Source organism: Thalassophryne amazonica, chromosome 14 (genome assembly GCF_902500255.1).
Source record: "Thalassophryne amazonica chromosome 14, fThaAma1.1, whole genome shotgun sequence".
NCBI classification, from domain to species: Eukaryota; Metazoa; Chordata; class Actinopteri; order Batrachoidiformes; family Batrachoididae; genus Thalassophryne; species Thalassophryne amazonica.
In genome coordinates this window covers 76,246,511-76,273,800 of record NC_047116.1, presented here as the reverse complement: position 1 = coordinate 76,273,800, position 27,290 = coordinate 76,246,511, and the positions used below count along the sequence as shown (strand labels likewise).

The following is a 27,290-nucleotide window of genomic DNA, read 5'->3' as shown; positions in this document are numbered from 1 at the left end:
CATGACATAAGCAAAACAAAGCTGAAGGGTAGATGATTCCAAAATTATTTGAAATTCTTTGCTGTTGCTGTCAAAGTTCAAGTGGCAATTTGGAGACAACCAATCACATTCATATGCAAATCCAACACAACAAAATGAAGTTCCTTCATTTTATTACAAAATTTACACAAGAAAAAATATTCTTTTGAAAAACTTTGATTTTTCAGACTTTTCTCAGTATGCCCACACTGAGAAATGCTTTTTTTTTTTTTCTAGAATGTAAATTAAGTCTGGTTTGACAAAAAGTTGCATTTGGTTTTGGGCAGTTCTCTTGTTAAACGGTTCCTTAGTTGTATGTGCAGTCAGTTCGGTCTGCTGGGTTTATCTTCTGTTATGTGTTCAAATGGCTCTGTAGTGAAGGTTCTCATTCAGTATAGGATCAGTAATTCATATTTCAATGCAGTCCATGTCATTGATGCATTTAAAAAAACATCAAAAAGCTCCTGAATGTGTCCTTAAATGCAATACAAGATTTCCTGGGCTCCCATCATGATATGCAACTTCCTTTTTCCTTCAAATATTAACCTCAAAGCATCCTGACCTACATTTCTTTTAAACCACTGTGGATGAGTGCATAAATGTAATAATAGTCAAAATCTAGGTGACTTACAGGCATAATTTTCCACCACAGTCAAGCCAACCAGACCAGCACCAGATTTAACACCCATGCACCTCAAACATGAATAAAAAAAAAATCTTGAATTGTTTCATTCCACTTTCCACTTGCATTGGCTCATTGATGTGTGGGAGGAGCCCATTCAATGTAGGATGTTCTTGTGCTGACAGAGATGAACACTACTGTTGAACAATGGCAGCCATTGTTTCATTTTGCCCATGCATGTGTGAAAACATCTCCAGCTGGAATTTGATCATTTTGCTGATAATTCACATTTGTCTGTCTGTCTGTCTGTCTGAATTGTGGCTATACCATGGTGCACTACTTGTTTCCTGGATATTATTCCTGCATTATAACTTTCTGTTTATGGTGTACTGGATATTTTGGTGTACTTCTGCTGCTGGCAGCTTACTTTGTTGTAAAGAACACTCTTTTTTTGTGTTGGTTTTTGTTCTTCAGGGTCTCTATTGCTGAAAGGTTAAAAGTGTAAAAAGTTGGCATTTTTCTTTTTAAAATACAAAATTATGCCATCTGATGGCACATGAGGAGCCATTTCTGTCTGAACCTGAGAAAACTGCCAGTTTGGTTATGGATGCAGACAATTCCATTTCTGTTCCAGTTCTTTTCTCCTTATCCGTTTTGTACTTTCTTTGAAAACATGTTATTTTCAGGCAGCTGCAGTGGCAACAAGTACAGTTGCGTCTGCTGCTACTTTAAATTGTGCAGGTGAAGTTATGCTCTATTTTCTTTGCATATTTATTAATATTGGAAAGTCACATTAATCAATATCATCATGATCAACACCATCAACAATAAAAATCATTATCAGTGGTTTCCAACACATCTGTCATTATGCAAGATCCACTATTTTGCATTAATAATGAACTCATCATTAAGTATCTTAAAACATGGTTCTTGCATTTCCTTTTCCTCAAGTTACAGGCCCCGTGCATGGGGTACCTGTTAAGAGTTAAGGTGTCTTGCCCTGTTCTGTTTTCTTTTTTATGCAGGAAAAACAGAGCAAATAGACAGGCTGTAATGTCTCTTTACTGAGAACTTTTTTTTTTCTCAATAAATTCCACTTTAATGTTCTCACAATTATTTCACACATTTCCACTTTTCCTCATAAACATCACATATGGACAACTCTTACAAAATAGGGGGCTTTACACATATATTTATGTTTGCAATTTACCCCATCCTCACGGCCGCAGTGCACGTCTCTGTGACGCGTTGATGCACAATGCGGCCATGTGGAAGGGGTCTGACAGCCATGTTAACATGATAAATCAGATGACTCCTCTGACACAACGAGGTGGACTGTCAATGGATGCTCATTCTGGACATCATGGACTCCTGCTCCAGTCAGTCTGGCCTGGATGACAGCTGATCGCAGCGCTGTGCGTGCATGTGCCTGCTTCGTTCACACATCACACCTCGTGTGTAAACATGCCTGACCAACACAGCGGCCACTATACACAGCTAAGAGAGTGAGAGAGTGTGCTGGCTGGTAGCAAGGGGCTGCATTCACAGTCTCACCCGACAGGTCGGTCACTGCATGTTAACCTGTCACATGAGACTGTTTTTAAACTAAATGTAAACATCCAAAGAGTTGAATTTATGTGGAAATGATTGTTGTACAAAAGCTTCAGATATCTGTCGCTGAGATAGATGATGACTGGAGAATAGAATAGAATAAACTTGATTATCTGTCCCTAAGGGGTCACAGAAATTCTTCAACTGGCTCATAAAAACAATTAAATACTCACACAAAATTTCACTGTTTAAAAAAAAAAAAGCACAATTGACAATGCAAGTGTCTATCTGGTCTTAATGAGGGTTGCTACACCAGAGGGGAAGAAAGATTTCTTGTAAATATTTTTTGCAGGCCAGAGGGACTTTATGTCGCTTCCCTGATGGCACTAACTGGAAGGGGTGGTGAAGGGGGTGTGACGGGTCCTCAGTGATCAGGGTGGCTTTCCTGAGGGGTTTGTAGTGAACCAATTACTTTTTTAGAATGACTGATAATATGGAAAAGTTTAGTTCTGTGTTTGATAGTGAGGTGGTTGTACCAGGATGAGATATTGAAGGTAAGGAGGGATTCAAAGAGGGAGTTATCGACCAGAGTTAAAATATCCTTGCTGACGTGGAAAGTCCTCAGTTTTCTCAGCAGGTGGAGGCGCTGTTGGGCTTTTTTATAAACAGTGTCACTGCGTGTTGAGGAGGACAAGCTGGTGTCTATCTCTATTCTGAGGTACTTGAATGATTGACCCTTCTCCACCATCTGACCCTGGATACTGAGTGGCTGGAACAGCAAAGATGGTGTTTTGTGTCTGTCCCCACAGTACAGCTCCTAGGTCTTAGAAATGATCAGTTCCAGGTAGTGTTCAGAGTCTTGATCCCCTTGAGAGCACCCAAAACCGAATTGTGGTGACGGCCACAAACACTCCGACACGTCAGAAGCCATACAGCCGACCGCAAGCAACGACAGAAATGGGTCGAGGACGCAGGGCCACAGGAGAAAAAGGGCAGCAGAAGGGCACAGGGGCCAGGAAGGGCAGCCACCAGAGCCACCGGGGCAGCACGACGAACCAACAGGGGAGCGGCCTGGCAGCGCCGAATACTCCCCCGACACCCCCCTTCCCCCACAGAGGCACAGGAAGCAGCCCCATACCCAAGGGAAGCTCGCAGGGCACCTGGATGGACCCACCAATAGGGGGGCCCCCGAAACACACCACAAGGGTCATGGCCCCCAAAGGCAGGAGTGAGTGGTGGAAGGGATGGGGGGGGCAAAGGAGCCATTGCAACCAAATCCAAAGCACAGGCAGGAACCACTGAGCCATACGAGGGCGGGGCCAGGGCCCCACACAAGGGGTGAGGCCCAATCCCCCAGGCCAGGAAGCACACCAAGTTGCTGACTGTGAACTGGCAGTGGGACAGAGTATCAGTGTCATTCAAGTTCGCCACCAAAGCCATGTCATCTGCGTATTTAAAAAATAATTCCTTCACTGCTGCAGGAGATATTATTGGTATAAACAGAGAAGAGAATGGGAGATAAAACACAGCCTTGTGGAAGTCCTGTTTTTAAAAACCAGCTTACTGGATTTAAAACCATTTAAGAACAGCAGTTGTGGTCTATCCAATAAAAAAGCTCTTAATTCATAAAATCAGTATGGGGTGAACCTGAAAGTCAGAGAGACAGTGCTGTCTGTGGTGCAAATGTGGTGAGAATCTGTGAAGTAGACTTGACATAATCCTTCAAAGCCCATGTAAAGTGAAAGCTTGATCCAGAATCTGGATCCGGATCCAGATGGTGGAGTCTCCCATGCCCTAAGATCTGTCTGTGGTGCAAATGTGGTGAGAATCTCTGAAGTAGTTTTGACATAATCCTTGAATCCTATAACGTGAAACTTTATCCCTAATCCAGATCTGGATCACCTCCAGAATTGAATAGTCTTCCATGGCCTAATATGCATCTGTGGTGAAAATTTCATCAAAATCCATCCAGTACTTTTGATGTAATCCTGCTAATAGACAGATGGACAAATAAATAAATAAATGCCGTTGATTTTATTATGTTCTTGGCGGACATAATAATTAAACTTTGTATTAGTGAGTGTTTGCAGTTTTGTGGATGTGTGCAGTGAAGAATCTCTTATAGTTGCTGTCTGTATAGCCTTTGTATGGTTTTGTGATGTTTTATAGTTTGTTCTCATGCCCTGCAGCAGTTTATTATATTTGCAAGTCTGGTGTGTGACTTGGAATTGACACGAGCTTAGAAATCAGTCTGTTTTTGAATTGCTGCTCCCAGTAAGTACACTTGTTCAGTGTCATCTTGTGTGTTTACTTGTTCAAGAGTTCGTGTTTTGCTGCTGTTAACTGACTTGTGGGAATTGCATTATTAACCCTTCACACAAGTCTCTACTCTAAGCCCTAGATATATATATATATATATATATATGTTTGATCAAATTTTTTTCAAAACTGTAAGGCACAACTGAGTGGACACCATTCGATAAATTCAGCTGGTTTTCGGTAAAAATTTTAACGGCTGATGAGAGATTTTGGTCTGGTAGTGTCGCCGTAAGGACGGCCCACGGTGCCTGACGGCGATCTGTGCTTCGAGGCGGCAGCGTCTCGCCATTTCAAGTTGAAAACTTCCACATTTCAGGCTCTGTTGACCCAAGCTGTTAAACAGTTTCTCAGTTACTCATTTGTTGAAAGCCATCAAAAGCCGCCTGAATTTTACAAATGGTTTTCAACACGGAGGTGTTTTTCCTGTCGCGGCGCACACAGATTCGCCGAGTCGTCACGGAAAGACTCGGCGAATTTGCGCGCACGTCTTTCATTAAAAAATGTCCTTAAACAGTGGAATGTCCGCATAAAGTCCTCATGCTGGCCTCTTCTGAATCTTCTCTGTTCTCTCACGACGTCATGGGTGAATTAAGCCTTAAATTAGGATGTTTTCAGGTCGAAACAGGCCGACGACAGCACCTGGAAGCGCTGCAGGACGTCCCGCTCCGTGGGAAGTCCCGCTCCGTGGGAAGTCCCGCTCCGTGGGAAGTCCTTACAGCGACAGAAACACCCCATAATCTCTCATCAGCTGTTAAACTTTTCACCGAAAACCAGCTTAATTTCTCGAATAGTGTCCACTCGGATAAGCTTCCACCAACAAACCTCCCACCCTTCCCGGATTATCAGGTAGAGTGCCATAGTTTGCATTGATGTATGGAGTCAGGACCTTCACAGAATGCCACAAAGAGATCCAAAGAATTTTGAATTTTGCATCACCAGTTATATAGCTTTATGATGAAGTGGTACAGAGAAGTTTTTTTTTATACAAAAAACGAAAGAAGACTTGAAAGTTCAGCTACAATTTACCAGAGGGCACATCAGAGATGCAAGCCTAGAATTTATCTGTTTTTTTGGAAGAAAATTCTTCTCTGCTGTACTGCACTATGAAGCTATGAGTAGTGATGTAAAATTCAAAACTTGCGCAATGTGTAATTTCTCCAGTCACAGCCACAGAAGTCTATAACTTGCTCAGGGTTGTCTGGGTGTCTTGCTGGCTTTCCTCACTCATCTCCTTCTCGCACAGTCCCTTAGGGCTTGTCCCACTGGCGTTTAGGAGGATTTGCGCATGAAATGAGGAGACAAAAGCTGAGCGTCCGCAACAAAGGTGGGCGGAAATGATAAATGTCCCGGGGTGGATCAGCGAATACATGAGGAAGAAAAGCGAATATAACGGGGAACAGAAGCGAAGGCGACCGCGGAGGCGCCCCCATGAGGTGCACAGCGGCCGTGATGCACTCGCTTCATCCGTGCCCACTCTGTCTGCATGCGCGACATACCATTTGCGACCGTGATGTGGCCGTGCTGGGCGCGCGTCATATCTGTTTTGCACGCTGTCCCGGTCTGCCGCCAAGCCGCGCCAACCCATCGGTTGCGGATATCAGCGGATGACAGGGGATATGCGGCACGTTGGTTGTGTATGTCCTGCGTATGTGTTCAGGCAGTGATGCGCATCTCATCTGCAGCAGGATTTTTGAGCCGCTCAAAAATCCTGGCTGCGGACATGCGTGCCTGCAGATGATCACGGACGTGTTCGGATGGCGGCCGACTCATACAGGAATGTTACACGGTTATTGCGGTTGTTTGGCGGATGTGGGCCACTTTTGTGCGCATTCCATCCGCAAATCCTCCTAAACGCCAGTGGGACAGGGCCCTTAGTTTTTGAGAACTCTCTGCTTCACACAGACTTACCATAGAGTGCTATACGGTTTGTATTTCTACATGATTGATGTAAATAAAGACCAAGACATATTCAGTGTTTTGGAAATGTTCATGTATCCATCCCCTGACTTGTCTGACGAAGACTAGATGTAAAAGTGATGGTTTGTATGTGTTATACAAAAGCCCCTGTCACACATAGCAAGAATGTTCAGGAGTCAGTCCGACACAGCAAATATTGCTATAATCCGACGCAGTCAGGAGGAAAAGAGACGAGGTCAGCAGTGCCAGAACGCATCCACATTACCTTGTGCACACCTGCACAATGGCATCCAAAGCACATGTAGACAACAGGTAGATGACACAGACTGTTGTCAGACGGCCATGAAAGGTGCTGAATACTAGCCGATGTTCAAATGTCTGGGCGGCAAACTTGAGACTGGAGTGGGAGGGAGCGCTGTGTTCCTCCCTTTGCACAGTCCCTGCCAGTACTGAACATCGGAGTACAACCAACTACGTACCGGACTCATGCCATATATGTCAAAGCCGGTATGGTGTGGTCACTCTCTGTCATGCAGTCACATCTGTGCTCGTCCTCCACTTCCCAGCACTAGTGAGCTCACGTGCGTGTCTGCGTAGAGCACAGGTACTGGACTGATGACATGATCGCTGTGTGTGTGTGTGTGTGTGTGTGTGTGTGGTCACAATGGCTGAATGAGCAGCTATGTGTGCGTGTGTGTGTGTGCATGTGTGCCATTGCCAGCTGCTGAACACTGCTGGCAATGGGCCATGCTGTCCCATGCGTCAGACGCAGCCATTCCCGGGAACTTTAATTTCTTTTTTTTGTGTGTTTTGCCTCACTTCAGCAGTACAACACAACTCTGGACACAGTGATGGTTGGATTATCACATGGGATTTATTTTTGCGTGGTTGATTACAGCACACAGCAGCTGGGTGAGAGGATTTTAACCACAGGCTGCGGTCTTGGCTCCACGTCCACGCTGTGAAACACTCATGGGCCATTTTTGGAGGTGAGATTCATGGTTATTAATGTTGTCACGGCCTGGCACAACAGTTCCACATCATATCTCCTACAGAGTTAGAACTTGATCAAATATTACAGCGGTGAGATTCGTTCAGCTCTGAGCCTGACGCGTGCAATGACCCGTTACTGCGCATGAGACCAGGGAGAGTACCAGTAGTGCACAGTTCTTTCAGTTTGATAGCCACTGTTCACATGATGAAGCATGTCACATACATGCAGTAGTGTTCAGAATAATAGTAGTGCTATGTGACTAAAAAGATTAATCCAGGTTTTGAGTATATTTCTTATTGTTACATGGGAAACAAAGTACCAGTAGATTCAGTAGATTCTCACAAATCCAACAAGATCAAGCATTCATGATATGCACACTCTTAAGGCTATGAAATTGGGCTATTAGGAAAAAAAAAGTAGAAAAGGGGGTGTTCACAATAATAGTAGCATCTGCTGCTGACGCTACAAACTCAAAACTATTATGTTCAAACTGCTTTTTTAGCAATTCTGTGAATCACTAAACTAGTATTTAGTTGTATAACCACAGTTTTTCATGATTTCTTCACATCTGCGAGGCATTAATTTTGTTGGTTTGGAACCAAGATTTTGCTAGTTTACTAGTGTGCTTGGTGTCATTGTCTTGTTAAAACACCCATTTCAAGGGCATGTCCTCTTCAGCATAACGCAACATGACCTCTTCTAGTATTTTGACATATCCAAACTGATCCGTGATACCTGGTATGCGATATGTAGGCCCAACACCATAGCAGGAGAAACATGCCCATATCATAATGCTTGCACCACCATGCTTCACTGTCTTCACTGTGAACTGTGGCTTGAATTCAGAGTTTGGGGGTCGTCTCACAAACTGTCTGCGGCCCTTGGACCCAAAAAGAACAGTTTTACTCTCATCAGTCCACACAATATTCCTCCATTTCTCTTTAGGTCAGTTGATGTGTTCTTTGGCAAATTGTAACCTCTTCTGCACATGTCTTTTATTTAACAGAAGGATTTTGCGGGGGATTCTTGCAAATAAATTAGCTTCACACAGGCGTCTTCTAACTGTCACAGCACTTACAGGTAACTCCAGACTGTCTTTGATCATCCTGGAGCTGATCAATGGGTGAGCCTTTGCCATTCTGGTTATTCTTCTATCCATTTTGATAGTTGTTTTCCGTTTTCTTCCACGCGTCTCTGGTTTCTTTTGTCCATTTTAAAGCATTGGAGATCACTGTAGATGAACAGCCTATAGTTTTTTGTACCTGCGTATAAGTTTTCCACTCTCCAATCAACTTTTTAATCAAACTACGCTGTTCTTCTGAACAATGTCTTGAACGTCCCATTTTCCTCAGGCTTTCAAAGAGAAAAGCATGTTCAACAGGTGCTGGCTTCCTCCTTGAAAAAGGGGACACCTGATTCACACCTGTTTGTTCCACAAAATTGACAAACTCACTGACTGAATGCCACACTACTATTATTGTGAACACCCCCTTTTCTTCTTTTTTTTTTTTACTAATAGCCCAATTTCATAGCCTTAAGAGTGTGCATATCATGAATGCTTGGTCTTGTTGGATTTGTGAGAATATACTGAATCTACTGGTACGTTGTTTCCCATGTAACAATAAGAAATATACTCAAAACCTGGATTAATCTTTTTAGTCACATAGCACTACTATTATTCTGAACACTACTGTATCAACAGTTTCTTTGCACTCTGAGACACTTTCTGTCCCCTCCTTGGTCAGATCTGCTCTCAGACACCTGCTGGCTCACTCTTAGGCTAACATTCCTTCCCAGGAAATTTTAGGCTAACTTGGGAGCTCTCTGTGAGGGCTTTGAGTTGCTTTGTGGATACTGGCCCTGGCTTTTAACAGATTTTCCTGGGGTGAAGATGAGGGAAGTTGGTGTTTGTCAAATGGAGGTAATTTAGTGTGAAATCGTGTGGCAGCTAGATGCCCTCAACACTGTTGGTTGTTTTTATTTCCAGGTCCAATGGAAATGTCAGTCAGAAAAAAAAAAAAAAATCACAGAACATCTCAGTCTAACACTGTTATTTGAATTCCATGGTACAAGTTATTGGCATGGGATTCTCAACCGTGCTTGATTATTTTAGAAAGCAATGTTGACCATAATAAGTGGAATGAATAGCAGTCACCTTGCTTGCATGGAAGTGATGGTGAGAGACAGAGGCACTGTGAGCGTCAGGTGACAGATTTGCTCAAGCAAGTATGGTTTACTACTTCTGTCAGCATGTGGGAGTACTGTTTAAATAAAAACTAGTTTGATAACCTGCCTTTGCCAGATGCTTGAGACTGCTTCAGTAATTATGGGGCACAGTGTACACTGCAAAAATAACTTGTGGAATAGAAAACAGTGTGGCAGTGGAAAAACCACCAAGACACCAGAATTTCTCAGTTATGTATGTTCAATCCCAGCCACCATCAGAGACCCCACGATCAGTAAACATGACAACAAACGAATGATGTACATTACCCAACAAGTCCGGGCCTTTACTGGTTTTAAACTCCCTCACACTAAAGACAGACATTGTTTTGTTACAAGTTATCAAGTTTAGGGTCATTAATAATGAAGTCACTGGTCTCAACAACATAGACTTTTTTAGCCAGAACAGCACTCAAATAAATAAAAAAATAAATAAAATAAAATAACCAGAGTTTTAATAGTATTCAGTCTGTTGTTGCAAGTGTCAAAGACGTATTTTTTCCAGGAAATTTGGTCTCTGTGAAATATTTTGTTGGACTTTTTAGGTTTGAGTTGCCCTGTTTTATTTGGTGACTTTGTGACATGTAATGTGTGTCTTTTCTGTGACTTGCTGCAGTCTTATGAGTCAGCTGTGGTCCAGTCTGTGGTGTTGTGTTATTTAAAGGTTTGTTCCAGAGGTTTACAGCTGCCAGTCTGGACGGCTCCACCAAAAGTTTGTAGGTCAGAGGACATTGTTTTTAACTTCCACCTCCAGTTAGAGGAAAAGCTGGATCGCTGTAAGCTAGGCGAAGTCAAATATGCACTCAGATGTGTTGTAGGTCTGAATGAATCACCTTCACACACTGCACTGAGTGCTGCTGTCATCTTCATGTTGCACTTCATGCTAGTTTCAACTCCGCAGCCCATTAATGAGCTTGAATATGCGTGCACATTTCAGCACACAGCCAGGTGTTTGTTAAACATATAAAACTGTAAAAGCTTTGATTAAAGACATTTTCCATGCAGATTTTAACTTTCAAGAACCTGACTTGAAAATCAATATAGTCCAGAAGAAACTGTTGTACAAATAGTTCTTAAAGGGGTTATAATGTGCAAAACCATTTTTTTAAGTACTTTTTTGTTTTCATGATTAAGGTTTCATGTTAAACATCTCCAAAGTCCCATAATTCTTTGAGTGTTGTCAGACATTTTCCTGCTATAAATGCCATTTAGGTTTGACACAGCTTATTGTTGGCTTCCATGTCATATGGAACAAAAATATCCCAAGTACTTTAATTTTACCTCTGATCATTAAAAGACCACCACACTCAATGGCCCAGGATTACCACTTTATTCCAGAATACTTAGGGGCACATGGAGGTGAAAAATGTATTAAAGTCGAAATTTCTCGATAACACAGTAATTTATTTGTGCTTTGAGTTACTTAAAAAAAAAAAGTTAAATACACTTTGTGGTGTTCTAGCTCATTAAATGTTTGATAACATTGAAATAGACAGCTCTATAGGTATTTGGTCCATAAGTGACCCCATTTTGTAATGTCTCCGTACATGACACTAGAGCTCAAATGAAGCAATCAAGATGTTAAATCTCTTTGTAGTGCAGACTGTTTGCTTTAATTCAATGGGTTTAACTGAAGTGTTACACTGTGTTTAGCGGGTTCAACTTTTGAGGAGTCAGTAATATGATAAAACCTAAAGCATGAAGACAAAAAACCCTCAATGCAACACTCTGAAATGAGATCTGAAAGCACAAGTCATCACACACAAAATATGAATAGGTATCATATCAAGTTGTGTAGTAGTTATGAAGGCTAAAGAAGGCTACAACAGGTTTTCAAGTTCCAATGATCTTCATTCCTTGCAATTGGACTCTTTTTGATGTATTGTCAAACACTGTATTACTGTTCTTATGCAACTATCAGGCGCACATCTTCCAACCAAATTTAAGAAGTAAATCCTGTATACAGTGAGTCAAATAAGTATTTGATCCACTGTTGATTTTCCACCTACAAAGAATGGAGAGGTCTGTAATTTTTACTGTAGCTACACTTCAACTGTGAGAAACAGAATCTAAAAAAAAAAAATCTGAAAATCAGATTGTATGATTTTTAAATAATTAATTTGCTTTTTATTGCATGAAATAAGTATTTGATACAGAAAAACAGAACTTAATATTTGGTTCAGTGATCCCACAACCTTCTTGCTGTGAGACAGCAGTGCTAAACCAATAAGCCACTGTGCCATGTTGAATTACCCTGCTGCTGTGGAGAACTGTCTGGATCACCATACCCCCGTCAAGCTGAAATGGAGGTGCGTTCCTGAAGATCAGTGAATAAATTAACCAGTGATGGAAGTAACACTTTTGAGTATTCCTCAATCAACATTCTGAGCTTAATGATGTCAGATGTGCTCCTGCAGTACTCTGTTGCCCTCCAACTCGAAGAGAAGTGGAGAAAACAAAGACCACTTCACATGGTATTTATGGAACTCAATAAGCCTCTGCAAAGATCTTAAGTTAGCTCATCCTCCTATTACAAGACAAAGTAGTTGAAATATCACCTCAACAGTGATATTTTAGCTCATTAGCATAACTGACATCAACTGTGAGATCTGAAAGATGTGGCAGCTGATTTGGAGAATCTGTGAAGGCAAATCACTTAAAATTACACAGTGAGGGTGACAACCAAAGTCGTTGTTTCCAAGATGTAAAGGTATATGCTGCAGTCTGTTTGTCTTTTTTGATGAAGACTCTTCCACTAGAATTGAAGTGATCATTGGGAACATTCATCTTTGATGAGCAGGACATGTGGTCCGAGTGAACGATGGGTAACTTTCAAAAAAGGAGTGTTTTGATAGTCAGTTCAAACAATGAAAATGATTGAGATGTGGACAGAAGAAGCTTCTGGAGGAATCTGTGCGTAAGGGCAAGGGTGCAAGAATCAGCTTAACACCTTTGATCTCCAATCCCTCAGACAGCACTGCATCAAGAACAGTCTTTCATCAATAGATATATAACCACATGGGCAAGGGATTACTTTGGGAAACTTTGTAAGTCATAAATGCCACTTAAAACATTTTGGGGTTGTAGTTCAGTACTCAGCCTGATGAGATAGTTGAAATTACAATTTATAGAATTCTTGTGCACTAGTAAGTTAGTGATTTATTTATGCCAGATAAATTGATACAGCAAGAGAGCTCTCACAGCTTACTCCAACCCAGATGTGTTGCCAATCTCTCCATAAATTGCCCCATCCAGCAAGAAAAGTTCCCATTTTCAAATATAGCATGCGTACATTGACCCATTTCCAACCACTTATGGATGATGGGCAGAGGCGTCAAGTAACGAAGTACAAATACTTCGTTACTGTACTTAACTACACTTTTTAGGTATCTATACTTTACTCCTTTGCTTATTTTTCTGCCTACGTCTGACTTCTACTCATTACATTTTCACACAAGTATCTGTACTTTCTATTCCTTACATTTTTAAAACAAACAGCCTCGTTACTCTTGGCTTCAGTTTAATGTTTATATATATATTTCACGTCATGTGCGCCTGTAATCAACTTTTCTGCAGCACGGCTTTGCTTTGAACCGTGAACCAATCCAAGCAGTGGTTCGCAGATTGAAGCAATGCTTCGACCTATTGCTTCGTTTATTCTTTCTTTCTTTCGCTTAATTTTCCCCTGCTAAAACCCTAAAGAGCATACTTCTGTGAGTATTATTTATCTTTTCTATGTTAAACTGACCTATTATGGTCTTCTGAAACAGTTGATAGATGTATTTTATAACTTAAAAATGGGAGTGATGCTAACGTGTTAGCATGTCTATGGCATTTTCAATGTTAAAAGTTAGCATTAAGCAGCCGTCATCACATTCGGGTGCATTTGTTTTCAAATTGTAATATTTCTTAAATTTATTTTTGTTTATATATTAATAATCTAATGATTATTATATACAGTTTTAGAGAAAGAGGCAAAAAGAACCTGAATAGAAACACAACAGAAAATATAAAAGCAACTAACAATGAAAATACATAAATAAATAAATAAGTGTTTCCTGTGAACACCTAGTGACTCTGACACCTCCACTTCATCCCTGTCTTAAGTTTAATGACAGTTTGTTTCGGTCAAACCATATTTTCAATTTGTTAATTTCTTCAGTTATTTCCTCCAGAACTATCTGCCAAACTAGAAAACTGCTGCATCCTAGTAAGAGCAGAATACTACTGGAATGAATTTGAATAAGGAAAGTTGTGTTTTTTCTTCACTAAATGGATGCTGCACTCACTGCAGTTTATTGTCTGGAATAGTCCCAGATTGCATTTCAGAGCTTCTAGAATTGAAACTTTTTCATGCAGGTGGTGTTTAATTTTGGGTCTTGGGCCACATATAGAACGAATCAGTTTTTAAATTAAGCTTTCAATTCATATAGTGGCATCTACCTTTTTTTTTTAAAGGTTACTTTATACTTTTATACTTTAAGTAGGTTTTGGAGCACATACTTTTTCACTTTTACTTGAGTAAAGAGGTCAAGTTGATACTTCAACTTTTAGCAGAGTGTTTTTAAACTGCAGTATCTATACTTCTACTTAAGTAACAAATGTGTGTACTTTTGACATCACTGATAATGGGTAAGACTTAAGTCTTGCTCATGTGTAGCACCTAGATGATATGTTGTGATTTGGTGCTTTACAAGTGAATTGAGAAAACCGTGTGTTTATACACCACATCTTCAGAGTCCTTAATTCTGTCAACACAGACACTCATTAGTTTCCAACTTGGATTCAGAGAATAATGTTCTGCCATTCCTCAGTGGCTGACATTTTAATATAGCAAAGGGTCTGTGAGGGGTCTGTGAGTTCAAGAAAGGGGGGTATCCATCTTAGATGTCACTCAACTCGGCTATGTGGAACATCTGATAAGGCCCCAGGGTGCGCTTGTAGGGTACCAGACATCTGCACCGTACCGGATGGCATGGTCATGCCATTACCACCAGGCAGGAACTCTGACAGAGAACAGCAATTAGTACTGAACAATTCAGTTTCACATTTAGCTATAACAGTTAAAATGCTGACATACATAAATAACCCAAGCAGATAGCAGGATTGGTGACATCTGGCTGTATTAAACAGCATAGAACAGGATAACTGTCAGACTGATTTTATTAAATGACTCTGAATGTCTATTATTGTTTTTGCCTTTAGTTTTACTTGTGAAGGTTTCAGGTATTCAAAACGGTAAGCCAACAGGAAGACGAGAGACCTAAATCTTTAAATCTTTTCAAAGATGGGAAAACTAAACTGTGAATCATAGTACAGCATTTAGAATAGCCTGACAATCTAAAAATCATTGGTGTACAGAGAAAAAGACATTGGTTGGGAAGATAATGATAATGAAAGAAACATTGTGAAAGCTTTAAATAAAATGCCCCAAGGTTTGTGACCTCCTTAGAGCAGGGGAGAAGATACCACAGCCCAATATTCATAGAAGGGATCTGCTTATGAATAGGACAATCTCCTCTGTGAAACATAGTGACAGTGTCATGGCTTGTCCTTGCATGGCTGCTTCATTGCCCTCTAGAGGCAGTATCATTGGTGCTTTACAGCCATTTCATCTATTCCAGTGGCGGTGATCCACAGTGCTTCCTCCCATCTCCTTCATTGTGTTGCTGGAATAGAGCCAATAGTCTTAAGTGTATCCAAAATAGTTAAAAAAAAAAAAAAAAAAAAAAAGTCTTGAAACATTTGTATCACCTTGTAACTTCATATTTGTTTGTTTTTTCTTCATTATATTTCATTATATTTTCTGTTAAACTTTGTGGAAGCAGTGTAATTTCTCGCTCAGGGTTGGTGAGCAAAGCAAATTAGCCGCAGTCGTGTGCTGTGACTGGCACATGATTCCTCCAGCTGATCTCACTGAGTGGAGTGGAGGTTTGTGATCACCGGGTGCAGCCTGTGACCGCATCCAGCACACATGGTTATGCAGCAGCATACAAGCTGAAGACGGAATAAGTTTGTACATTATTCAAGAGAACATGTCATCTTCCTGCTGCTTTTACAGCAGACAGCTCCGCCGCTGCTAACTGTGCTTGTTCATGTTTATATGTGCATGTGCTGCAGTAAATCGGATCCATTCAGTGTTTGGTTCAGACCCGGTTCAGCTGTACAGTAGCCATCTGCTGGTCATATGACTTGTGTCTCACACACAAGTGCGCACACACACACACACACACACAGAGTCCTGGCTGTTGACAGTGTGTTTGTGCCTCTGTGGCTTCCAGGGAGTGGAAGAAATGTGAACGTGCACATGCCAAGCAGAACGACAATTCCAGTGAGCACAAAGATCCAGCTGTTTGGGGGGGGAGCAGAGAGAGAGAGAGAGACAGAGAGACACACACACAAATGAGGGAGTTGTCAAAAACAGAGCAGCAGGGAGGCAGAAGAGGACAATATGCCAAAGTGGATGAGCTTCAAGCTGTTCAAGGGGAGCAATAGAGTGAGTACAGACTGCAACACGCTTGATTCCACCTGCTCACTTGTGTGCTTCAGGTCAGCATTGGACTGTTTAATAATTGACTACAAACTGAAGCAGATGCTTTTTGACTGTTTGACTCTCTGTGCTAATCACACTGCTGGGCTGCGACAAGGACCGTCACGTGCAATCAAATAGTGTTTCATTCTAGGTAGCATTTTTTTCTATTACTGGGTTACTTTAAAACTTTTTCAGAAATGATCCATTGGATCAAAAGCTAAAGAATATTTTGAATTGATCAATGTCCAGATGTGGATTCTTGAAGGTATTATTTATTTATTTGTTTGTTTGACATTCATTTTGATCACTTTGTCTAAAATTGAAGATCACCCACTCTGTATATTTTCCATCTGCCAACATCTGATTAGCTCAGTCAGGCAAGTTATTTAATCAACTGTAATGAGACCAGGTGAGGAGAAAAGTAAGCAGGATGGGTGATCCTTTAGGGGCAGAGTGGGTGACCATATACTGACCTGGATTAAACCTGCCGCTCTTTTGTATCTGAATAATGTTAATCCCAATGCAAACCTCAGGATTATTTATGTGTTGCAGAGCTGTGCACTCTGTCTGCTTATCTGATTTGTATGTATGTGCAGTGAGCTGTTCCTTCAGTTTATTTTTGCACTGGGGGAATATTTTACTTCAGGCCCTGTTAATTGAAGCAGGCATGTCATTACAATAACGACTCACTTAAAGACTTCAACCTGAGTTTCACAAGTCAAAGCGCCTTTTTCCACATTTTGTTGTTGCAGCCTTATTCCAAAATGGATGAAATGTATTTTTTCCCTCAAAATTCTACACACAGTACCCCATAATGACAATGGAGGGATTTTTTTTTTGTTGCAAATTTATTAAAAAAAATAAAAATAAAACTAAGAAATCACATGTATGTAAGTATTCACAGCCTTTGCTATGCAGCTCAAAATTGATCTCAGGTGCATCCTGTTTCCACTGATCATCCTTGAGATGTTTCTACAGCTTAATTGGAGTCCATCTGGGGTAAATTCAGTTGACTGGGCATGATTTGGAAAGGCACACACCTGTCCCAAAGACATGGTCTCTTTGATGTTTTCACATCGGGACTGCTGTGTTTTTGATGGGCTGCCGTGCCGAGCTGGTTTTGAAGTCATGGGTTTTTGAACCTGTGAGACAAAATAAATGATACACTCTTGCGTTGTCCATGGGGAAAATTGTCTAGTCTTTTTCCATCCATCACAAATTCCACAGAACGCTGGATGGGTGAAAGTCACTGAAACAGATTCAAATGGTAACAACGGTTAACATTTTAGTCAAATGTTGTTAAATCTATTGAAAAAGATCATATAGCCCAAAAAATATGCTGAATTAATAGCAAAGCAATGTCTCTCATGTCCAAACCAAGAAAGGAAAAAATCACCACAACCCCATATGAAAAATAAGAGATGCCCATCCTATCAGCTTATGGTTTATTAAAAAAAAACAAAAAAAAAACAACATAAAATAATCCTGTATGTATATATTTGTCCTGTATGTTAATGAGTCCTGTATGTATATATTTGAATTGAATTTTGACATTAAAATCCTTCTACTGTGGTGCAATAGCAGTCACTGCATATGGTGAAGAAATAAACTAAAATAAGTTATAATAAAAGTATGACAAATTTACATTCATATTTGATTCAGTTTACTATTATTGATTAAATATGATTTTACAGTGAAGTAATTAAGATATTCTCCAGAAAATTGAGAACTAAGGACGCTAATTTTTTTTGAAGAGTTGTGTGTCAAGATTCTCCCAAAATGCACTAAAATGCATCATGTAAAAAAAAAACAACAAAAAAAAAATTCTTTGGGTAGCATGCCCCCCCCCCAAGGACTTCATGCCTTCGGCGCTCATGTTGTGCAGCTTTGCTGCATAATCCATCCAATGCCAAAAAGTTTCAGTCAAAATTTTATTTTATTTTATTTTATTTTTTGCTGCTCTCATTTTTACTCGTTTATTTTTTTTTTCACTTGAATGGCTGGAAGTAGTAGGTCTTATGTAGGTCCCATGGAGTAAGAATAACTCCAACTATTTTATGCAGTACTAGCTGAATTACCCATTCTGCGTACAAGTAATGGAGATACATTTTAGCCATGTCACTGTATATTTCTTTTCACTTTAGTTAAGGTGTAGTAAGTTGCATTGTGTGTATGTTGTCATCATTAATTTTCATAAAACAATTTGGGACATTACTGAGACTCAAGTGAATGATGACAAAAGGTGATAGCATGTCATATCCATGCAATGCACTGGCATGCCATGCACAGCTGGTACATTTTAATTGAGAAAACGTGAGCTTCAACTCGCACGCAGTGCGCGTTGGCCCGTTCACATTGTAATTAAAGTGCACCTAGCAAGCTGCTGCTGCGTAGTAAGTAAAGTGTGATGCTTTGCTACCTGACCTGAGTACCACGTGAACTGTGAAAATAAGGGCTTCAGTGAGCAGGTCGTGATCTAATATATAAGGCTGACGATGTGTTTGTTTGAGCATGTACGCTTTCAACCTAAGGACCCCAGTGATGTGCCCCCATTCACATAGCAAATTTGGTGTGGATTACTTAATTCCTGTGGCTTTACTTAAGGTATAGTAAGTTGCATTGCATTGTGTGTATGTTGTCGTCATTCATTTTCATAAAGCAATTTGTAACATTCATGGGACTCAAGTGAATGATGATAAAAATGTGATGGCATGTCATATCACTGCAGTGCTGTGGGATATATAATGTTCTTAATGTCTCTGCAGATGTTTCCGCAGCTCTGTTACATTTCATCCGTTTAGCACTTGGGTTTTTACGACTTAACACCCCCTGCTTCTTGGGAGGCATATCGACAGTCTGCATGTACACAGCAGGTACATTTTAAGTCAAAACGCACACCTTAACTCGCATGTAGTGCGCACTGGCCCGTTCGGATTCTAATTAAAGTCCACCCTCACCAGCCACAACTACGTAGTAAGTAAAGTGTGATGCATTCTACCTGACCTGAGTACCATGTGAACTGTGAAAATAAGTGCACTAGTGAGCAGGTCATGATATATGGCCATGCATGTATGTGTGTTTGTGCACGTGCGCTTTCAACCTAAGGGCCCCAGTGACCTCCCCCTTGGTGCCCCCAGTCACCATAGCAAATTTGGTGTGGATTTCTTAATTCCTGTGGCTGTGTATAGCGAACACAAACCGCGCCACATACATAGATTGCCTTTTATATTCATAGATAACACAATTAATAAATGTTAGTGAGTAAGTGCATTTCTACAAGCAATGTCATCTGATACAGGTGCTCAAAGTGATTAACAATGTTACCTTATAATACACTTTCAGTTACAATGTTATAAGTCATAAATCAAGGGAAAAGTGTATTTTGTGCTTAAAATCTGGGAAAGATAGATCATAGCCCCAGGCCCTCACAAAGAAAAAGCTAAAGTGATGTGTCCATTATTCATGTCTCCACTGGTATGTCATCTGGAGCAACTGTCTTATCCTCTTCATAGCTGTCATCACTTAATGCTTACTAATTCCTTGCACTCCCTGGTTTACTCTCTCCACATCATCTAGTCTTCTCTCTCTCTCTCTCTCTCTCTCTCTCTCTCTCTCTCTCTCTCTCTCTCTCTCTCTCTCTCTCTCGCTCTCTCCTTCATTCATCATCTCCTCAAAATATTCCCTCCACTTTCTCAACACACTGAACTCGCTTATCAGCACATTAGCTTCTGCATTGTTTATCATCCTAACCTGCTACACATCCTTATTACCTCGACCCCTTTATCTGACCAATCAGAGCAAGTCCTTTTCTCCTTCCTTTTTGTTCAAATTCATGTACAGTTTTACCATATGCCCCTTCCTTAGCTTTTGCTATTTCTTTTCATATTACGCCACATCTTCTTGTACTGTTGTCTACTTTCATCATCTTTCCAACTATCCCAATTCTTTTTTTGCCAACCTCTTTGCCAAAACAGAGGTGTAAATCTACACAGGATTGTCCAGTTCTCACCAGCTTGCCATGACAGTCCAACAAGATCAAGGTTCCCAGCCCTGACTGTCCCATTGTTAATTGATAGGTATTCTTTATTCCAAATATGTTGATCTGATTGATGTGACTATCTTTATTTCCTTTTACTGGAAGAACATGACCATGTTAATCCAATTTTGGCTCTTCCCACAAACAGTCTGTTCATCCAGCGCACCTCTGTGGTTCTGCAGGCTGTTGAAAACTGTATGTGTACATGGCCATCTGTCAGATATAAGGTTAGCCATGCCTGTATAGAAACAGTGTTCCTTGCTGCTAGGGATATTCAGTCTGCTTTGTCTCACAGATACTTTAACACACAAGGGCAGAGGAGATGAGCATTTATACTGATGCCAGAGTAAGACTGATGCAAGTACTGTACTTTACTTTTTTTTTTTTAACTACTTTGGGAGGTCCTGCAACTTGTACATCAGTGCAACTTATAGCCCTAAAAATAATGCATTCATTTTGAAGGAAGTGACAAAAAAAAAGTCGGTTTCACATTTTATTTACAGTGTTTATATCACTGTGGGCTGGAAATCTGTTTCCATCTTACAATTTTTTCTGTCCACACCACATAAAATAACATCCAATATGTTGTCCAAGGCAGGTTTATGGCCCAGTCACACAGCATATGACGATTCCTGGACGAAGGGGAAAAAAGTAAAAAAGTCACAATTCTTTGCGGAAAGGTGGACGAAAGAGCTTTATCATGAAATAGCCTGCGAATCAAGAGTGCAAAAGGGATGAAAGAGGAACTAAACAAAACCGAAGCTACGAGGGCTGTCCGTAAAGTATAGGTCCTTTTTATTTTTTTCTAAAACTATATGGATTTCATTCATATGTTTTTACGTCAGACATGCTTGAACCCTCGTGCGCATGCGTGAGTTTTTCCACGCCTGTCGGTGACGTCATTCGCCTGTGAGCACTCCTTGTGGGAGGAGTCGTCCAGCCCCTCGTTGGAATTCCTTTGTCTGAGAAGTTGCTGAGAGACTGGCGCTTTGTTTGATCAAAATTTTTTCTAAACCTGTGAGACACATCGAAGTGGACATGGTTCGAAAAATTAAGCTGGTCTTCAGTGAAAATTTTAACAGCTGATGAGAGATTTTGAGGTGATTCTGTCGCTTTAAGGACTTTTCACGGTGCGAGACGTCGCACAGCGCTCTCAGGCGGCGTCATCAGCCTGTTTCAAGCTTAAAACCTCCACATTTCAGGCTTTATTGATCCAGGACGTCGTGAGAGAACAGAGAAGTTTCAGAAGAAGTCGGTTTCAGCATTTTATCCGGATATTCCACTGTTAAAGGAGATTTTTTTAATGAAAGACGTGCAGGCGGATTGCAGCGTCGGCTCGCAGCCGCCGCGACGCTCCGCCACAGGAAAAACACCTCTGTTGGAAGCCTTGAGGACAAGTTGGAACATCTCCAGCTGATCAACAATTTCTCATATACTCACTCCACTGAAAGCCATCAAAAGCCGCCTGGATTTTACAAATGGTTATCAACACGGAGGTTTTTTTCCTGTGCCGCCGCGTCGGCTGCGTCCCGACGCGCGGACCCGTCCGCACGTCTTTCATTAAAAAAATCTCCTTTAACAGTGGAATATCCAGATAAAATACTGAAACCGACTTCTTCTGAAACTTCTCTGTTCTCTCACGACGTCCTAGATCAATAGAGCCTGAAATGTGGAGGTTTTCAGCTTGAAACAGGCTGATGACGCCGCCTGAGAGCGCAGCGCAACATCTCGCACCGTGAAAAGTCCTTAAAGCGACAGAATCACCTCAAAATCTCTCATCAGCTGTTAAAATTTTCACTGAAAACCAGCTTAATTTTTCGAACCATGTCCACTTCGATGTGTCTCACAGGTTTAGAAAAAATTTTGATCAAACAAAGCGCCAGTCTCTCAGCAACTTCTCAGACAAAGGAATTCCGACGAGGGGCTGGACGACTCCTCCCACAAGGAGTGCTCACAGGCGAATGACGTCACCGACAGGCGTGGAAAAACTCACGCATGCGCACGAGGGTGCAAGCATGTCTGACGTAAAAACATATGAATGAAATCCATATAGTTTTTGAAAAAAATAAAAAGGACCTATACTTTACGGACAGCCCTCGTAATGTTGATCTTGACGCTTTAAGGCACTGCTGGAGCAGTGTGCGTCTGCATCTCTGCGTTCCAGGATCGGCGCTGGGACAGAGTTCATAGTGCCTGAGTCCTGGAGAAACTGCAATCAGAAGCTGTGGAGATCTGTGTGCACGTCGGTGGGTCCACCTGCTCTGCTTCCTTGTCCAGAACAAAAGAGGGATCATCTCCTTCATCCCCTGTCTGCATATATAGTAATGGTAAATGCCACACTGGCAGAACCATTTATGAACATTAATACACATATATGGAATTTATTCTTGCAGGACAGAAGGTATGTATTGCGTGAGTGAATGTGGTGTGCGTGTGTGACCCCCATCCGCCCTTCCCGATCAGCCTACAACATCCTACTCAAAGCCGACTAACAACTCAGGAAGGGCCGACCACCAAAACAACACAAAGACAGACAAAAACGAAAGACAAGTGGTGAAGACAGTAACTGTGAAGTGAGACATCGAGGAGACGGGTCCCCAACATAAAACATGCCAGGACAAACCACCACACATAAACAAGCACTGATAGCGACAGTCTGTTGTCTAGTTAGTGAGCATTCATACCTTAATCTAGGACACCAGAGTCTTGATCCCCTTGAGAGCATCTCCTTTATCATCAGAATCCACAGTCTGTCTACACGCCGGGTGCTCCGTCTTGCTCCAGTTAAAAAAAACAAAAAAAAACCTGGTGTGCCGTGGTCACTGCTGTATCACTGTATTATGTTCTAAGCCATATATATTGATTTATAACAGAAAACTGTTAAAAGGGGGGAATAAATAGAAGTGTTCAAGTACCATTGGATATTACAAAACGTTTTGTTGTTTCAAATTCAGCAGTTGCTTGTGGCAAAATAATTAATTGTATCCACACAAAAGATGAATTCTGGCCTATATAAGGTGCCTGAGCCCAATGAAGCTGACCCCCCACCCAGATAAAAAAATCCAAGCAAACAGGCTGATTTTGCTCTGTAATTTCCAATGGTACATGAATGCAATGGCAGCAGTACTGCTCAGAAACGGCTTCTGCACTGTGTGAAAACATTCAGTTGGTCGAACGAAGTCAAACTAAATGCTAACGTTACAAAAACTAAGCAAACGATATTAAAAAGTCAAAAAACAGCAGCAAAATGAAATACGGACGAATTGAGGTTTTCGTTGCCCTTCATTCAAATTTTTTCACAGTTTAACAAACCTGACGAAGCGCCAGCTGCAGGAACGAAGCTGCGTGAAGGTTGAACGATGCCAACGAAAGTTCAGATTTCTTATTTCGTTAAGGCTTCGTTGTCCTTCATTAAGTTACTTGTGACTGGGCCATTACTCTGAGATATTTTCAGAATTTAAGAATCCTTATATAAAGGAACAGCACAGGCTGTGGTGTACACGTTCTACACTGAGTTTGTTGTTAAACTGGCCTCCAGGGAAAGGCTGTGTTACAAAGTGAATTCCACATACTGAAAAATGGGAAGACTTACAAGATGCTCTGCCCCCACCCCCATCCATCTTCATAATGCATTTTTTGACAGATGATACTCCGGATCGACTTAATACACCGGAATATGTGTACACTACTTGGGCAATCTTTGAAATTATAGTGCACGGTACATTTGAAAATAAACTCATATCTACATTTAACTGGCATTTTACAGCATTGATGTAACCCTCAACAAAAGTGCTTTGACCTGGAAGGTCAACAGCACCAGTAACCTTTCTTAAATGATGATCAGGGAAGAATTTGAAGCACGTCATCCCTTAGGTGGTGACCCAGACATTCCTATATGGTCAGCATATGCCTCAGTTTAGCAAAACCATCAGTCAGATAAGAAATGTTCAAAAAGTTACTCCACACTACCTGAGCCTCGCATCTGTCAAAGTGACAGAAATTATAATTTAGAGTTGTCTTTAAAATAATAGCATTGTGTTTCAAAAAAGTGAGTAAAGTTCACATCCTTAAAACAGCTTTTGTTTCCATTGAAGCAAATGCATGAGGAACAATTGATCAAATTAATTACTTTACATAAAGTGATTTTCAATTTATTTAATGGTAAATAGCCCACATTTATATAGCGCTTTTCCATGTGCATTAGAAGCACTTTACAATTATGCCTCACATTCACACAGACTCACTCGCACAGCTATGTCTGGGTGCTGCAATGCAAGGTGCTCACTACACACCGGGAGCAACTTGGGGATTAAGGACCTTGCCCAAGGGTCCTTAATGATTTTCTGGTCTGGCTGGGTTTTGAACTGAGGATCCTCTAGCCTGAAGCCCATTGCTTAACCACTAGATAAGTCAATTTTATATAGCACCAAATAGTAACAAAGCTGCCTCAAGGTGCTTCACACACAGTCTAACCCTTCCAACCCCTAGAGTAAGAACACAGGTGACAGTGGTAAGGAAGAAACTCCCTCTGATATTGAGGGAGAAACGTCAAGCAGACCATTCAGAGGGGTGACCCACTACTTAGGCCATTCTGACAGTTAGTTACAAGGTTTTTACAAAGCTTTACAAAGGTGAGCAAACCGATAACAGGAAATCAAAACATGACATCATAACAAAAGAATATGTATTTTATGAGACATCCACACAGGTGGTTATGCCACAGGCAGGGGTCATCCAGCTTTCCCCATACTGTCAGGGTTCCTTTTCCTGCTGCAGTGTCCATTCCAAATGCAGACTGCACTGTGCGGCACCAGCTTCATGCATGGCATGTCATGGTCAGTGCGGCACCCTTTCTTCAGTAGCCGTCCCGCTATCCGTACCATGGACGGAGAGAGAAGGAGCAGAATCAGTCGGCCGCAAAACTACAGCTAAGGAATAATTCATCAGCAGTAAATCGACAGGAAAGCAGAGAAAATACTAAGGTGACCGCCGGCGGCTAGCCCTAAGCTTCACTAACAGAACAATATTTAGATAAAGTTGAGGCTGACACCTGTTCCATTACTAATAAAATGAATTTAAAAGGATAGGAAGCATAGTTCCATACTATTCCAGTTTGCTAGCCAATGCGAAAGGGAGATTAAATGTGTCTAAAGTCTGGAGTTGAATGTCTCTGCAGAATCTGACTGTTTTATTTCCATAGGGAGATCATTCCACAAAACAGGTGCACAATGAGAGAAGGCTCTGTGACTCACATACTTTTTATTCACCGTAAGGACAGGAAGTACTCCTGCAACCTGAGAACGCAGAGCCTGGGTCGGTACATAGGGTTTAATTAGGTCAGTTAAGTAGGGAGGTGCTAGTCAGTGAATAATTTTATGTTAATAGCAGAACCTTAAAATCTGACCTCACAGGGACAGGAAGCCAGTGAAGAGACACCAGAAGGGTTGTAATGTGGTCAAACTTTCTGCTTCCTGTCAAGAGTCTGGCAGCAGCATTTGGAAGCAATTGGAGACCCCTAATGCTGGACTGCCTTAGACCAGAAAATACAAAATTGCAGTAGTCCAGTCTAGAAGAGACAAACACATGAATCAGGGTCTCAGCATCAGCCATAGACAGGATGGGACAAATCTTTGCTATATTTTGCAGGTGGAAGAAAGCAGTCCTCGTAATATCTCTATTGTGTAGGTCAAAGAACAACGTGGAATCAAAAATCACCCCAAGGTTCCTCACTTCATTAGTGTGATGTATGACACATGAGCCTATTAAGCGTTAGCTGATTAAACTGATGCCGATGTCTCACTGTGCCAACAACCATCATTTCAGTCTTGTCTGCGTTTAAAAGTAAAAAAATTGCTAGACATCCAACTTTTTACTGGCAGAAGGCAATCCTGTAAGAATTATATGTGTATGAGATTACCAGCAGTTATCGGGATGTACAAATAAGTATCATCAGCCTAGCAATGAGTAATATATAACAGGAGAAAAGCAGGGCCCCTAAGACAGACCCCTGTCTAACCCCATATTTCATGTTGCCAAGGTTGGAGGCAGTGAGAATGACTGGTTAGGTATGATGTCAACCAAGCAAGGGCATACCCAGTAATCCCAAAATGATTCTCCAACCTGTCAAGTAGAATATGGTATCCACCATATTCTTGCTTTATTTGTTTATTTGGGGGACAATGTACAACATCATTAAGCTCAACGAGACAGAGATGAGCTGCACCAGATTATAGCTAAATAGCTAGTTTCCATCCGCAGTCCCTGGGCACATCAAATAAATTAACAGTGAAATAGCACAATATTCTAAAACTCCTCTCCAGCAATAAATCACTTTCACAGGCAAACAAAGTCACACCATATCTCAGTCAGTCACAATCAGTCACATCACATAACATTCATCTACCACAGAACACTTCACCATTCTGTACACAATACTAATCAGTTTAATTTCTACTGGTATTTACAACATATCTTAAGTCACGTTAATATCCACACCCCCTAGTGGCTGTACTATTACACATCGAAATCACAGAACAGAGTAGATTGCATATAAGAAAACATGGCAATAACATTGAGCCATTTTTTACACAGGAAAAAAAAACAGCCTCTGAGTCAATGCTGACAGGTCTGACCATTCAGCAGCCACTTTTTTAATTCACTGTTGAAAGTAAAGTAATTTGTTTGTTTGTTTTTTTAATTCCGTGGGAAGATTGCTCCATTCTTTTATCGCTCTATATGAAAAGGCTGACTGTGCAAAAGTTGTTTTACGTTTTGGAACAGTACACTGCCCCCTGGTGATGGAGCGTGTACTTCTGTTTGTCACCTGAGATGTTAACTGGACTAAGTTCTGAAGAGGAGCAGGTTATGTATAATTCTCAGGGTTCTCAGCAAGATTTTTTCTTAGAGTAATGGGATGGAAAAATCACTTTAAGAAGCCGAGGGTCCGGGGACTGCATTGGCTTCGACCCCGCTGAAGCTTTTGCTTTATAGGCTTATAAAGGGCCTTCTTTGGTGTTTTTTTTAACTTCTAAATGTAGATTAATCAGAAATTAATTTCGGAGGTAAAAAAAAAAAAAAA

The 27,290-nt window shown here is 41.0% G+C and overlaps 1 protein-coding gene and 1 long non-coding RNA gene across 3 annotated transcripts in view; both read left to right on the top strand.

Moving 5' to 3' along the window:
- kalrna (kalirin RhoGEF kinase a) overlaps positions 1–27,290 on the top strand; it is a 609,141-nt gene that overhangs the window by 366,656 nt on the left and 215,195 nt on the right. The gene's annotated exons all lie outside the window — the stretch shown is intronic.
- LOC117524829 lies at positions 2,685–26,536 on the top strand. Its single transcript, XR_004564870.1, has 3 exons — positions 2,685–2,697; positions 12,796–12,798; positions 26,410–26,536. It is a non-coding gene; the product is annotated as an uncharacterized LOC117524829 (long non-coding RNA).